Raw genomic sequence first — 12,901 nt, forward strand, 5'->3', positions numbered from 1 at the left:
AGAAAGAGACTATCCTTATTCTTAGGAGACAGGTGCTGGAATGTTTAGGAGGGAGTAGGATCACATCTGCAACTTTCAATCAAAATTTTTAACCACAAAGGATATGTATTTGAGGAGAAGAACAGGAAGAGATGAGAAAGAGTGGAGGAAGAAGGAAGGGAGGAAAGTGGCAAGGGGAAGGAAGGAGGAATGGAAGCAGGGAGCAGAGAAATGACATAAATCTGGCAAAACTTTAACAACTGTTGAGTCTAAATAGAAAGACTATACATGTGTTTGTTGTACCGGTTTTTCCCCAACTCTTCTGTACATACAAAATTTTTCATGATATAAAGTTATGGGGGGGGGGGCCAGAAGAACAATTTTAAAAAGCAATTAGCTTGAAATCCACATGACACCCTCAGAGTATCAGGAAAAAAAGAATACTCCTCAAGCAAAGCCTGTGAGAGTACATACTGTTGCAGTATAACTGGAGGGCAATGCCGCAATGTCTATCAGATTTTTAAAAGCATCTATCTAGTGAACCTTACTCCTAGGAATCTGTCCTGAAGATATACTCCTCCATACATGAAATGACATAAACACTAAGTTATTCTTTATAGCATTATATGTAACAGCAAAGGACTAGAAATAGCCTATGTGTATCAAAATTATATTTGACAAACTATAGCACCTACAATAAATCAACATACATCTTTTAGATTATCTCTTCAAAAAATATGGGAGCTTTCTGGGAACTGATATGAAAGATGATCATGTCATATTTTACACTAAAAAAATTCAAGGTGTAGAAGAATTGGTATAGCACACACACATACATATGAAAGCTATGTAAAAATATGTTCAATAACTAGAGCCAGAGAGAATGGGAGACTTTTTTAAATGTCTACTCCTTTTTGTACTTTATGAATCTTGTAGCATACATATATATAACATATCCTAAAAACCTTTTTGTTAAGTACTGATTTACTACAGCTATAAAGAACTCTTCATATCTCCATGCTTTCATTACCAAAACCATGCAGTTACAGATCATCTGGGAATTAGGGCCTGTAGTCAGTGTATAAGGTGAAGATAGCATACAGTAAACATCTGCCTTACAATCCCTTAAATAAAAATAAAAATAAACCCACAAATCCCTTAAATACATGCCACACTAGACTGACAGACACACCATCTCAAGAATTCCAACACAGCTCATTTTCACTCCACTTCAACAGTTCACTGTTTCTTCAACTGACTAGTGTACAAAATAGCTGGCTTGTCCTTAGGCCTCCTGTTGTGATGTTTAAAATGTGTGTCTTTAAAATACCATAATCACACTCATCACAGCTAGATGAGAAGCATTCAGGAATTCAGACAGGCTGAGAGAAGAGCAAATTTTCATTTCTCATGTCACACTTGATCCAGAACCTTCACTGGTTATTTTCCCCTTTGTTTTTGTCACCAAATACATGGAACTTAATTTGTATAAATGCACATAAGACACATAGTGACAACCTAAAGTTTTAAAAAACACATTCCAAAAATCGTATCTCCATTAATTAAACAAACCATTACAATGAAAAAAGAAAAATACAACCCAAACATAATGGGCTGACCTGCAGACTGGGAACATACTGTAACAGAATACCCAGGTTCAGATGAAAAGGAGAGTGGTAACTCTGCTTGATCAATATCACATATGATTTCATAAGGTCATCTGAACTTAGTTATAGCCCATTTCTTTATATTAGCATTCCCATATACTAATACAGAGATTCTTCAATCTACATTCTAAGAAATCTTATAATTCTACTGAATAAAGTGAGCTACCACTGAAGCAAAATAAAAATTCCCAAATCTTTCTCATCCTGCTCTGATGATCATATTCCCACTAGATACTTCTCTTGGAGGATTCACTGATACACAGCTCAAATTCATTATAAATTAAATTCATTCCTTTTGCCCTCCTCACCTCCCATGCCCTCTCTGCTCTTCTTTTAGTATTCCTTATCTTGGAAGACAGTAAACATGCATTCCGGTGCCCAAGGCAAAAATCTAAAATTCATACTATATTCCAACGATCACCTACTCCAATAACCAATCCCCAAGTTCTGTAGATCCTACCATCGACATCTTTTTTAAGTCCACCCTACCTTCATCATGCCCACTGTCAATGCTTTGGTTTGCCTTCCTCATTGCTCACTTGAACTAACTGGTCTCCCTGCCTTTAGTCTCTTCAATCCACCTTGCACACACCTGAAAAATTAACTTCTTAAATATAAATTCAGTTATGTCACTCTTTCTTCTTTCAGAACAGAAGGAACAAGAACAAGTCTCAAAGTAATGGTGTATAGCAGGCTAAAAACAAGCTAATTTAATAACATGATAAAATGCAAAGATAATGTACCACCTAGTTTATTTTTTATGAGTATGTTCTTATTCCACCCTACACTATATGACCAAATTAAATAAGCTAATATATCTGTTTTGGTCAAAAGAGGCTACAGGGAAGCAAAAAAAACAGTCTTTCTCGGAGTCAAAAATGAATACAAAATGGATCACAGCAGCGATTAAGGCATTTATTTCCTTCAGTTTTCCGAAGGAAAACTAAGGGCTTCCCAGACCTATAAAGTCAAGAGTGCATTCAAGCTGAATGTACTAACTGGTCTAAAAATGAGTACCTTAATTAGAAAATGTTTTTGGAAGTAAAAGCAAGGAGAGAAGGTGAAGGAAAGGTCTGCCATAGGGAAAAACCACCCATCCTTAACGTAAGCTGAATGAGGTTGTCTCAGTCCCAGTCCAGCAAGTATCTCACTTTTCCAGTTGAGTCCAGGCTAAGTAAGCCACCTGACTATGATCTGACCTGGGAGGTCAAGCCTATACACATAAAAACAATATTCCAGGCATTGAGCTTGAGTCTTCAGGTCCCTGTGACTATTTCTTATTTGTAAAATTTAAACTGGTATTAGGAACTAGTAAGCAAAACTACCTATCAAAAAAGTTTATATTAATCATACCAACATGCACATGTCATTATAAACTAGTAAACTTGAATTCTGGCTTTACACATCAGTCTCGCACTGCTGGTTAATATTGGTCTACACCTGGGATAAGAAGCTGCTTTTGAGCATGTTAACCAGATCAGATTTCTAAGAGTTTTAAACCAATGACCAGACCTAGGATGAAGGTAAATTCTAAAACTGTGGCTATTTAAATTTAAATTTAAATTTAAATTTAAATTAAACAAAATTTAAAATTCAGGTCCTCAGTTACAGAGTCACATTTCAAAATAGCCACATGTGACAAGTGACTACCATATTGAACAGCGACACTGAACATTTCCATTACCGTAGAAAGTTCTACTAGGCAGCACTGTTCTGAAAGATAGCCTCCAACAAACCCTACAGTGAATCCTCTTGAAACAGCCCGATAGCCTTGGATGGCTAACACAGAACTGAGATCTGGACCGCTTTCTGACAAAGATCATAAGTAGAGACTTGACAATTGTTTCCTTTTCCTTTACAGTGATTTCAGTTTTAGCCCTCAGGATTTCCACCCCTCTTTTTAATCACTGGATGACACTAGATACTAGAGACAATACAGCATGGACTTCAGAAGCACATTCTCTGAAGCTAGGTGGCCTGGATGCATACCTCATCTTTGTCTCTTACTAGACATGCAACCTTGGACATGTTATTTTTTTTTTTTTTGGACATGTTATTTAATTACTCTATCATTCAGTTTCCTAATCAGTAAAGAAATAATGGTACCTACCTCATTGGGTTACTATGAATATAAAAAGTTTATATATATAAAGCACTTATAATTGTGCTCAATACAGCGTAAGTGCCCACTAAGTGTTAACTATTATTTCTATTACTACCACTACCACCACCACCACCCTCACAGCTCTTCAGATGACAAGGGTGGAAAATGCTCACTTAGGAGAAACATTAGCAAAAATAACGGAATTAAACTACAACAAGGATCACAAAGCCAGGATATCAGTCTATGGCAAAAAGACATTTTTTAAGATAAAAGGAAATGAATAATATAGAAAAAATATTAAATACCAAAAAACGTCATGTTTTCAAGAGAGTTGCCAAATAATGTCTTACTTGTAAGGCTGACAAACCACAGGTCAAAAAAGTCCACATAATAAGCTACTGAGCTGTTTAAATAACCAATAAAAACTAAGGAGGAACTGAGAAGATACAGGTTCGAGTTCACTAGAGCAAATGATACTTCCCTGTATAAACCATGTTTTGACGTTTAAATGCATTGCCTCTCTTAGACTCCCTAAATTACCTTTATATTCACTTGATGAATTGACTGAAGATCTTCTAATTTCTTCCTCAAGCAGAAAGAGCACCAGATATAATTAAAATACTATGCCAAACAATGATCTATCATGTGTTTTCCAAGTGGAAACCCATTACAGAAAACCACACCTTGCTCTTGCAGATGCACAATTTGAAAATCCAGAAGCTGAAGTACAAACTTCAGCATATCCAGTCACATGGAAAGAGCCAGAACTTTGGAAACAAAGACCAAGCCTAAAGCTTGGCTTTGCCATTTACTAGCTGTATGACCCTGGGCAATTTGCACGGACTCAATGCTTATGAGCTTCATTTCACTAACTATAAAATATAAGGTAAAGCATGTGCCAATCGAGTAAGAAATATATGTAAAGAGCCTTTAACAGTGCCTGCCTGGCACCTAACAGATGCTCAATAAACAGATCCTACAGTCAGTAAATCTTCCTGAGAAGACCCTCTAAGAATCTCAAGAATAAAACACCACTACTTTACACAGTAACTACAAGAACTATTGTGACCAGGTATGAGCTATAAATCATGAGATAATACCTGGAAATTATCACCTGTTTTCCATATTTTACAAGCTACTCCCCAAATTTCCCTTTTTTACTGTATTCCTTGTCTGTTTGACATTTGGGCCTACAATAAAAGTAACTGCACTTCTTACACTAAAACAAAGTGTCTTCTAGCAATTCTGCCACAGACACCTGCACCAATCCATCCCAAACATGAACACTCTATCTAGCTATCTAACATTTCTTCCTTTCTCTGTCAATGGAACAAAGTAGAGAAATTTTGTGTTTTAAATTTCTTTCAGTGAGTTGAGTTCCACATAACAAAATAATACAGGGTAATTGCTTACCTGGACAATATTTTGTACTTCAGATCCACCAATCCAGAATGAATGGGAGTATTCCCTTTCAGACTAGTCTGAGAAAAGACAGCAGTCAAGCAGCTTCCAAGATGCTTTCCGTTTACTGTATCCAGCTTTCTTCAATAAAATCCCAAACATGCACTTCGGTAACTGTTGGAAGACAGAAAGCAATCCATGCACCCACCATGGCACCAGCGGCAAAGGACAGCCACCAAGAAATGGAAGGAAGGGCCAATGGAGTGGTGGATCTGAGGCACAGAAGAAAAGTTACAACCCCTGAGTCAGCTATTTGGTATAAAAGTTCCACAGCAGCATTCCTCACCTCTAAGCTTACAGAAGGATAAGAAATTCTACATGGCAAAGAAGGAAACAACCCTAATATTAAATTTTACTCGTGATAAATATGCAATTCCAAATGAGTGCAGCTAAAAATTTACTCTATTATCCACATAAATTGTCCCAGACCATTCAGCTACAATGAACTTCCTTATCCATTTTCTAAAACCACTCTTCCACCATTACAAAAAATTTGTCAGCCAAAATTAATGATATGGGAGGGCTCACAGATATCTCCCAATAAAGATATTTAGGCACCTAACAAGAAATCTTTTAGTTGGCTACATATAAGACATCAAATCTACACATTACCCAAATCTTCAACCCTCACCTGAAAGATAGGACATTTTAAAAACACATGGCATAATTTTAAGCATGAACCTCTGATTCAATCCCCCACAATGGCCAGTCATTGGGTAAACTAAGGAAAATTATAAAAAACACTAATAAAAATTTACTACATGACACCTTTAAATACATAAATCCATTCCACACATTATATCAACGTTCTTTTACTACCATACCAACTTTTCCATTAGGTTGCAAATATATAAACAAAATATAAGGGAGAGAGAAAGTATTCAACAGGGTAACACAGATAAAAACTTTAAAAATCAGTCAAAAGACTGTTAAGTTACCTGCACATGAATTTCCTATTTCCTCAATTGCTACCCTATTGCCAAAATGTTCCTGCAGTAATTATAATACCTACCTTTATTTAAGGGCTATTAATGGGCCAGGCCCTTTATATTAGTTATTCATATTTAATTCTCAAAAAAACAAGAAATAATTTGCCCAAAGTCCCACATCTACTAAATGGTAGAGACCATGCCCTTTCCACCAAACACTGCAGCCTGCCAAGTCTAAGGATCAGAAAGGCCATGATATTCCTGAGGCAGAAGAGACCGAGCTTTACTCTCAAAGGTCCTGAGTTAATTAATGTCAGAATGGAGAAGTACAAAAATACCAAAGAATAAATATTTCAGCCTAGCTGTACTAAAATACAACTGAACCAGTTAAAGTCATCCTGAAAGGGCTAACTCTCCTTATCTTGGCACTTAAAAAAGCATTTCTTTAACAGAGGCATGCAATTCTGAGGCTCACAATATTAATGGTAAAATACACAATGTTGTCCAAGTAAGTCTTTGTGTTTAGCAGAAAAGATTGTGTGGCAAAGAATTTCAAATCCAGGTGAAACTGAGGAATTTTTAAACTCCAAGATTTGTCAATAAATAGTCCACAGGCTGGGACGACTGGGTGGCTCAGCGGTTGAACTTCTGCCTTGGCTCAGGGCGTGATCCTGGTCCTGGGATGAGTCCCACAAAGGGCTCCCTGCATGGAGCCTGCTTCTCCCTCTGCCTGTGTCTCTGCCACCACCCCCCTTCTCTCTCATGAATAAATAAATAGAGTCTTTTCAAAATAAATAAATAAATAAATAATCCACAGGCAATGACTAAAGAAGTTCTGGTTTATCATATTGTAGGCAAAGCAACAAGAATGACTGAAATACCAGTCTATAATTAGCCTCACCATAACAACCATATGGAAGTATCCTAATATTCACAACTTAAAAGAGCTCACATAAGTGAAAGCTCCAGCAAAGATAAGTGCTCAAGCTTCTCCCACTAAGTGATACTACCCTGGAGCCCAAGAATAAACTGGAAACCCAATTTTGATAAAAGCAGCTAGAGAGCTATGGCTAGTAGCTAATTGCTAAAAGAATATATTCTGCTTTTCAAAGTATAACTTACTGCTATAACCAAAATGTTGAACAATTATAGCAAAACACAACCACAATCTGACTAACGGACTCCTTTCTGAACTTCTTGAATCACCAAGTCTTTTCCTGTATTCCTGTGTTAATTTTCTTCTTTTCCCTTCAAATATTTACTAAATGCCTAATTGGCACCAGGCCTTATGCTAGGGCTGCAAGATTAATAGAAGCCAGGCCAGGAGTGTAAGGACTGAGTTCTTCCTCTCCTCTGCTCCTTTCTCTTTGAGTCTCCCAAGTAATCATTTAGGAGAACCAAAATATATTTATTATTAGTGCCCAAAACTGGTTAAGTGTTCTCAATTTAACTCTTAAAAAAATAAAAAATAAAATGACTCAAATTCCTTTTTCTCAGTAGTAGAGCTCTCACTTAATTTTTCTTCTGTGGATCTGAGGCAAGCTATTAGAATGGTTTCCTATATTCATTATATTATTGTATTTACCCATCTCTCTACTCACAGACTTTTTTTTTTTTTCATCTTACATACTAATATCCCACTGCTTCTACTTCACAGCTCTCCAGTCTATGAACTAACCACGAGCGGGAGTATCCTAAAAATGCTTCCTGTTGACATCACAGAATTCTGCAATCTTTGAATTTTGTGAAAACAAAAATAAGATCCAGATTAGAGATACCCTACTGGATTGTCAGGTCTTCCTGGTTTGTCTCTCATTTGCCTACAAAGACAAACTTCCTGTTAGGCAATTGTGATCAACAGAAACTTAACTGAGGCTAACAAGCACATTCTTGACCGACAGGTTTTTTCCCCCTTTGTCAACTAATTCAATGAACAATACAGCTCAGGAGGAAATTTGTATAATACTCACTGCTTATTCTGTTAAAGGTCAAAATCATCAGTTTCATTGAAACAAGAACTCGAAAAATCTTAATTTCCTCATCAAAATTAAATCAATCAATCATAAATCACAATGCTCAATGTTAATACGAACTAATCACCAGTCCTGTACTACCAGCATACCTAAAACAGAGTTGAGTGGGTTCTCTCTGTAGGTAGAGTACAGGTCTAATTATGCCTAATTGGCAATTCTTAGTAATTTTAATACTACTTCCACTTCCCAAGTTTCCAATACTGATTCTGTATCATTTCATCATTTCCCCTAAAGATAGCTCATTAAACAGACTGCTAAAAGCATCTCAATGTCAGGCCTCTGTAGAGCCTCACAAATAAATACATGCACAACTAAGCGGGGGGGGGAGAGATTAAAACATCATCTGCCTTGACTGTGCTTCACAGAACCCAGTCCCTGTAGTTGTGGGGAAGTTAGTACGGCAAGCAGTTGCTGAGACAAGCATCTGCAAGGTCCCTTTCAAATACGACTCTCCCCATTATCCCCCCCCCCGCCCCCAACAACTTGGAGCAAAACCTACATTTTCTTATTTTTACTGATAATAAAATCATAGCACAGAAAGGTTAACTTTCTTAAGGTCACACAGCCAGTAGGTGACAGAGCTAATATACAAACTTAGGTGCTTCTCTATATGGCCTATACCCTTGCTGCTAAAGCATGCTTTTCTAAGGTCATAGAATCCTCAGAATTTACCGACTCCAGCAAGTTCACATCCACAAATAGAAAAGGAATTTAGTCTCCTCAATACCTTGTATCAACCACTCTCTGAGATGTATGTAAATCGTGTAAAGTCTGTAAATAATGGTTTTTAAATGTCTACGGATGTCTGTTTATCACACACCACCCTCCTCTTCTGCCTTATTTAAGAAGATACTGTAGTCATCTTCGCCTTTATCTTAAAGTTATCAAAAGGAAAACATTAAAAACATTTCACATCATGAAAAAAAAAAACCCTCACATTAATTTAAATCAATGTATCTACTGCACACCCAGGTGCTAAGCATTATGAAGGATTCAAAAGACAATGTAGCCTCTGGAAGGGAAATTTAGACCATGATCACAAGATTTCATGATACACAGAAGGGGGATAATTAAGTCCCATAAGAGTTAGGAATAGATTATGATAAGAATCATTACTACAGGTGAGAATTATCATACAGACAGCAATAATGCACATCAACAATCAACAGGAAAATTCATCAATACCTACTGAACGCATACTATAACAGGGCACTGTGGGCTTATCACTTAATAGGGGACACAAACAGGAAACCATAATACGAACCTAGAATATGCTAAGTGCCACAAGATAAATACAAGGTACCAGAATTCATTCATTTCATTTAACGGTGAACATCATGTAGGCAGTGCTCTAAAAACAAAACAGTATGTGCCACCATAATGTAAACTGACATCAAAAGAGATGGCATCTAAATTGTTTTGAGTAGACAGGACTTTCTCAGTACAGGTGGAAGAGAGAATTGCTGAGATTTGACCCAAACAAATTGGTTTGACCCAAATTGGGTCAGAGAGCCAACTATTAGGTCCCTCCAGTAAATATCAGTAGCCTTCAATACATGGACGTGGTTAATATCAGAGCTGACAAAAATAAATAAATAATAATAATGTGAGCAAAATCTGAAGAGCCTTGGTCTGCCATTTCGCTGAAATAGAGAATAAGTAAAGAATGTGGGAAGAAAAGCTGGAAGAGAATCTGGAACTGAAATTACTATGACTTGAAATGCTTTCTTTCCTTTAAAGTATAAATACCACCGGTGGAACCCAGGAACCACAGAGTACAAAATTCATAGGATCAAACAACACTACTTGGAGGGATATACAGTTGACCCTTGAGCAACATGGGAGATTAAGGGCACTGAAACACGTAACAGAAAATCTGCATATAACTTCTGACTCCCCAAATACTTACTTAACTGCTAATAGCCTACTCTTGATTAGAAGCCTTATCAAAAACATAAACAGGTAATTAACACACATTTTATATATCATATGTATCATATATTGTATTCTTACATAAAGCTAAAGAAAATATTAAGACAATTATAAAGAAGAGAAAATACATGACAGTACTATACTGTAAAAAGAAAGAGAAAGAAAGAAAGAAAGAAAGAAAGAAAGAAAGAAAGAAAGAAAGAAAGAAAGAAAGAAAGAAAAAAAGAAACAGTGTATAAATGGACCAGGAAGGTCCAAACAACCCACGTTTTTCAAAAGCCAAGTGGCTGGCTGTGCTGCTCTGTGAATCTATGTAATGACCTAGTGATTTTCCTGTGCTGTTTTCAGATTAGAGCGGTCAAGAGCCAGGGGTACCAAGACATTTGCACAGGATCATGTTTGTCCTCGTCAATTCTAAAGGAACATCTAAACTACTCCAAACCAGGAGCAAAAATTGGTATACCTGAACCACAGCCTCCTGAGGCAGATAATGCCTGCCTATAAACACATACGTGGTTTATTTCATTCAGACTCTATTTAAACTTTTGTCTATTTTTTTTTAAACTTTTGTCTATTTAATCTGCATTTGGTAAAACATATGGTTAGGAGCACATAAGGATAAGTGATAATGACAAACTAAGATCCAATTTCTTGAAAGAGTCACTAAATCCACTTATTCCACTTAGAAAACCAATGACAGGAAGAGGAAAAAATCCAAAAAGAAAAAATTGAAACATCCTCCACAACTTCATTTAGTTTCTTTCATCTCCTTGGCCATGTAGCCTGCCTGTACTTTAACAGCTCTGAAAAGGCATTGATACCTTACATTCTTAAGAAGGTCCAACATATTTTACCTGTATTACTAAATTCAACAAGTAATACAGCCACTTAGAGATAACACAAAAGGAAAATGAGTCACTTAAGGTCACTTAGCAAAGAGGGGAACCATCCAACAGCTAACAATTGATTATAAACTGCCCATTAATTTGTGTTTGGGGAAGGAAGTGGGCATGGCATGCCTTCACACTCATAGAGGAAGCAGGGTTCCGTTTCCTAACTCCAAATATCAATTTCTGCTATCTTCTAAGAGGGAAAACTTACCATCTTTCTCTTCCAACTAGCAGTTCTGTGAGTGCTTTCTAGTAATGAGGGCCCGAATATCAACTCTTATTCCTAACTCAAGCATTAGTAAACATCATAGGACACATAATGCAGTTTTAATTCTTTCCAGTGAGGTCCATCACACTAGACATAGCCTCATAAACTTTGGATACTTCCAAATGGATTACTACTTTTCTTTTCTTTTTTTTTAACTTTTTTTTTTAAATTTATTTATGATAGTCACACAGAGAGAGAGAGAGAGAGAGACATAGGCAGAGGGAGAAGCAGGCTCCATGCACCAGGAGCCCGACGTGGGATTCGATCCCAGGTCTCCAGGATCGCACCCTGGACCAAAGGCAGGCGCTAAACCACTGCACCATCCAGGGATCCCGGATTACTACTTTTCTACCTTGTTAATAATACGCTCATTTTACCAAAGTCAGAAATTTCAAAAATAGTCCCACAAACTAGGTACAATACTGGTCCAATATAAGGCCAAGAAAAGTCATTTGGTGGTTAAATTATTTACTATCAGCAATTATAAATTCAGTTGTCTCAGTCAAGAGTTTATAGTCTAGGGATGCCTGGGTGGCTTAGCGGTTAGGCGCCTGCCTTCTGCCCATGGCATGATCCTGGAGTCCCGGGATCGAGCCCCACATCAGGCTCCCTGCGTGGAGCCTGCATCTCTCTCTCTGCCTATGTCTCTGTCTCTGTCTGTCTTCATGAATAAATAAATAAAATCTTTAAAAAAAAAAAAAAAAAAAGAAGAAGAGTTTATAGTCTATATTGAAGACTCCATGAACCCTATTAGGTAGGTCAATTGGAAAAGCAATCTTTGTGGACCAAGCCTGAGGCAGAGGTAGGAATCACAAGACAGGTGGAGGGGTATATTTTGGAGATTGAATTATTAGGCTAGCACCAGCTTTATTTCTTAGTAAACTAAAAAAAAGTACAAGTAAAAAAAAAAAAGAAAAGAAAGAAAAAGAATCAAATCAAAGGAAGTGGAAGGATGAAGATTAAGAAACTGGAGATGCCCAAAAAGTCTGTTTCCTGTCTTATTATTAGAGCACTCTCTAGAGTATCAAATGAAAGTTATTATCCTGTTAACCATTAAGTACCAGACTGGTACAGGCACCACAATCACAAATATTTAAGTACTGAAGCTGACTCATAAAAATTGAAAAATATTTCATGCTTTAGGCTTTCAACATACCATCAGTTTAACCCATTCCTTTCTTTCAATCATGTTATTTTGAAACCAATATAAAAAGTATTTTTAACCTAGTTCTGGAAACTGTAATTAAATTACAGTGAATACAGGGAGCTACATGCAATTAGATTTTAAGGCATTATCATTCCTACATACAATCCTGGATTTACTAAATCAGTTGTTAAATACCTGTCCTATCTACTATACTAAGATAAATACATATATGGTTATGAAAAGGGTTGCTGAAGAGTCTTAACTGGTATCCCTTTTAAAGAATATCAAAATCTGAATATGAAAAGTCATTTCAAAATTGATCTTTGTTAAATTTTCTGAGAATCCCAGTTTATAATGTCCTTGAAAGGCTGAAATACCTTTTCGGATCATAAACAAGTAAAATCATGTATAATCAAAAACTTTTTTAAAGCCATGAGCATGAGAAACCAATAAATTTAGGCCAGAGGTTTTTTGTTTTACCATTCAAAAAT

At 36.6% G+C, this 12,901-nt stretch overlaps 1 protein-coding gene across 10 annotated transcripts in view; it reads right to left on the reverse strand.

The window, feature by feature from the left end:
• The window catches only part of FBXW11 (F-box and WD repeat domain containing 11), a 134,545-nt gene that overhangs the window by 119,533 nt on the left and 2,111 nt on the right, over positions 1 to 12,901 (reverse strand). For 3 of the 10 annotated variants that reach the window (XM_041750561.1, XM_041750564.1, XM_041750558.1), the window contains exon 2: positions 5,164 to 5,325. The exons of the other annotated variants lie outside the window; for them this stretch is intronic. The gene's annotated coding sequence lies outside the window, so the exon portion shown is untranslated. The remainder of the gene's footprint in view (positions 1 to 5,163; positions 5,326 to 12,901) is intronic. 10 annotated transcript variants of the gene reach the window in all.

Source organism: Vulpes lagopus, chromosome 3, assembly GCF_018345385.1.
Source record: "Vulpes lagopus strain Blue_001 chromosome 3, ASM1834538v1, whole genome shotgun sequence".
Taxonomy (NCBI): Eukaryota; Metazoa; Chordata; class Mammalia; order Carnivora; family Canidae; genus Vulpes; species Vulpes lagopus.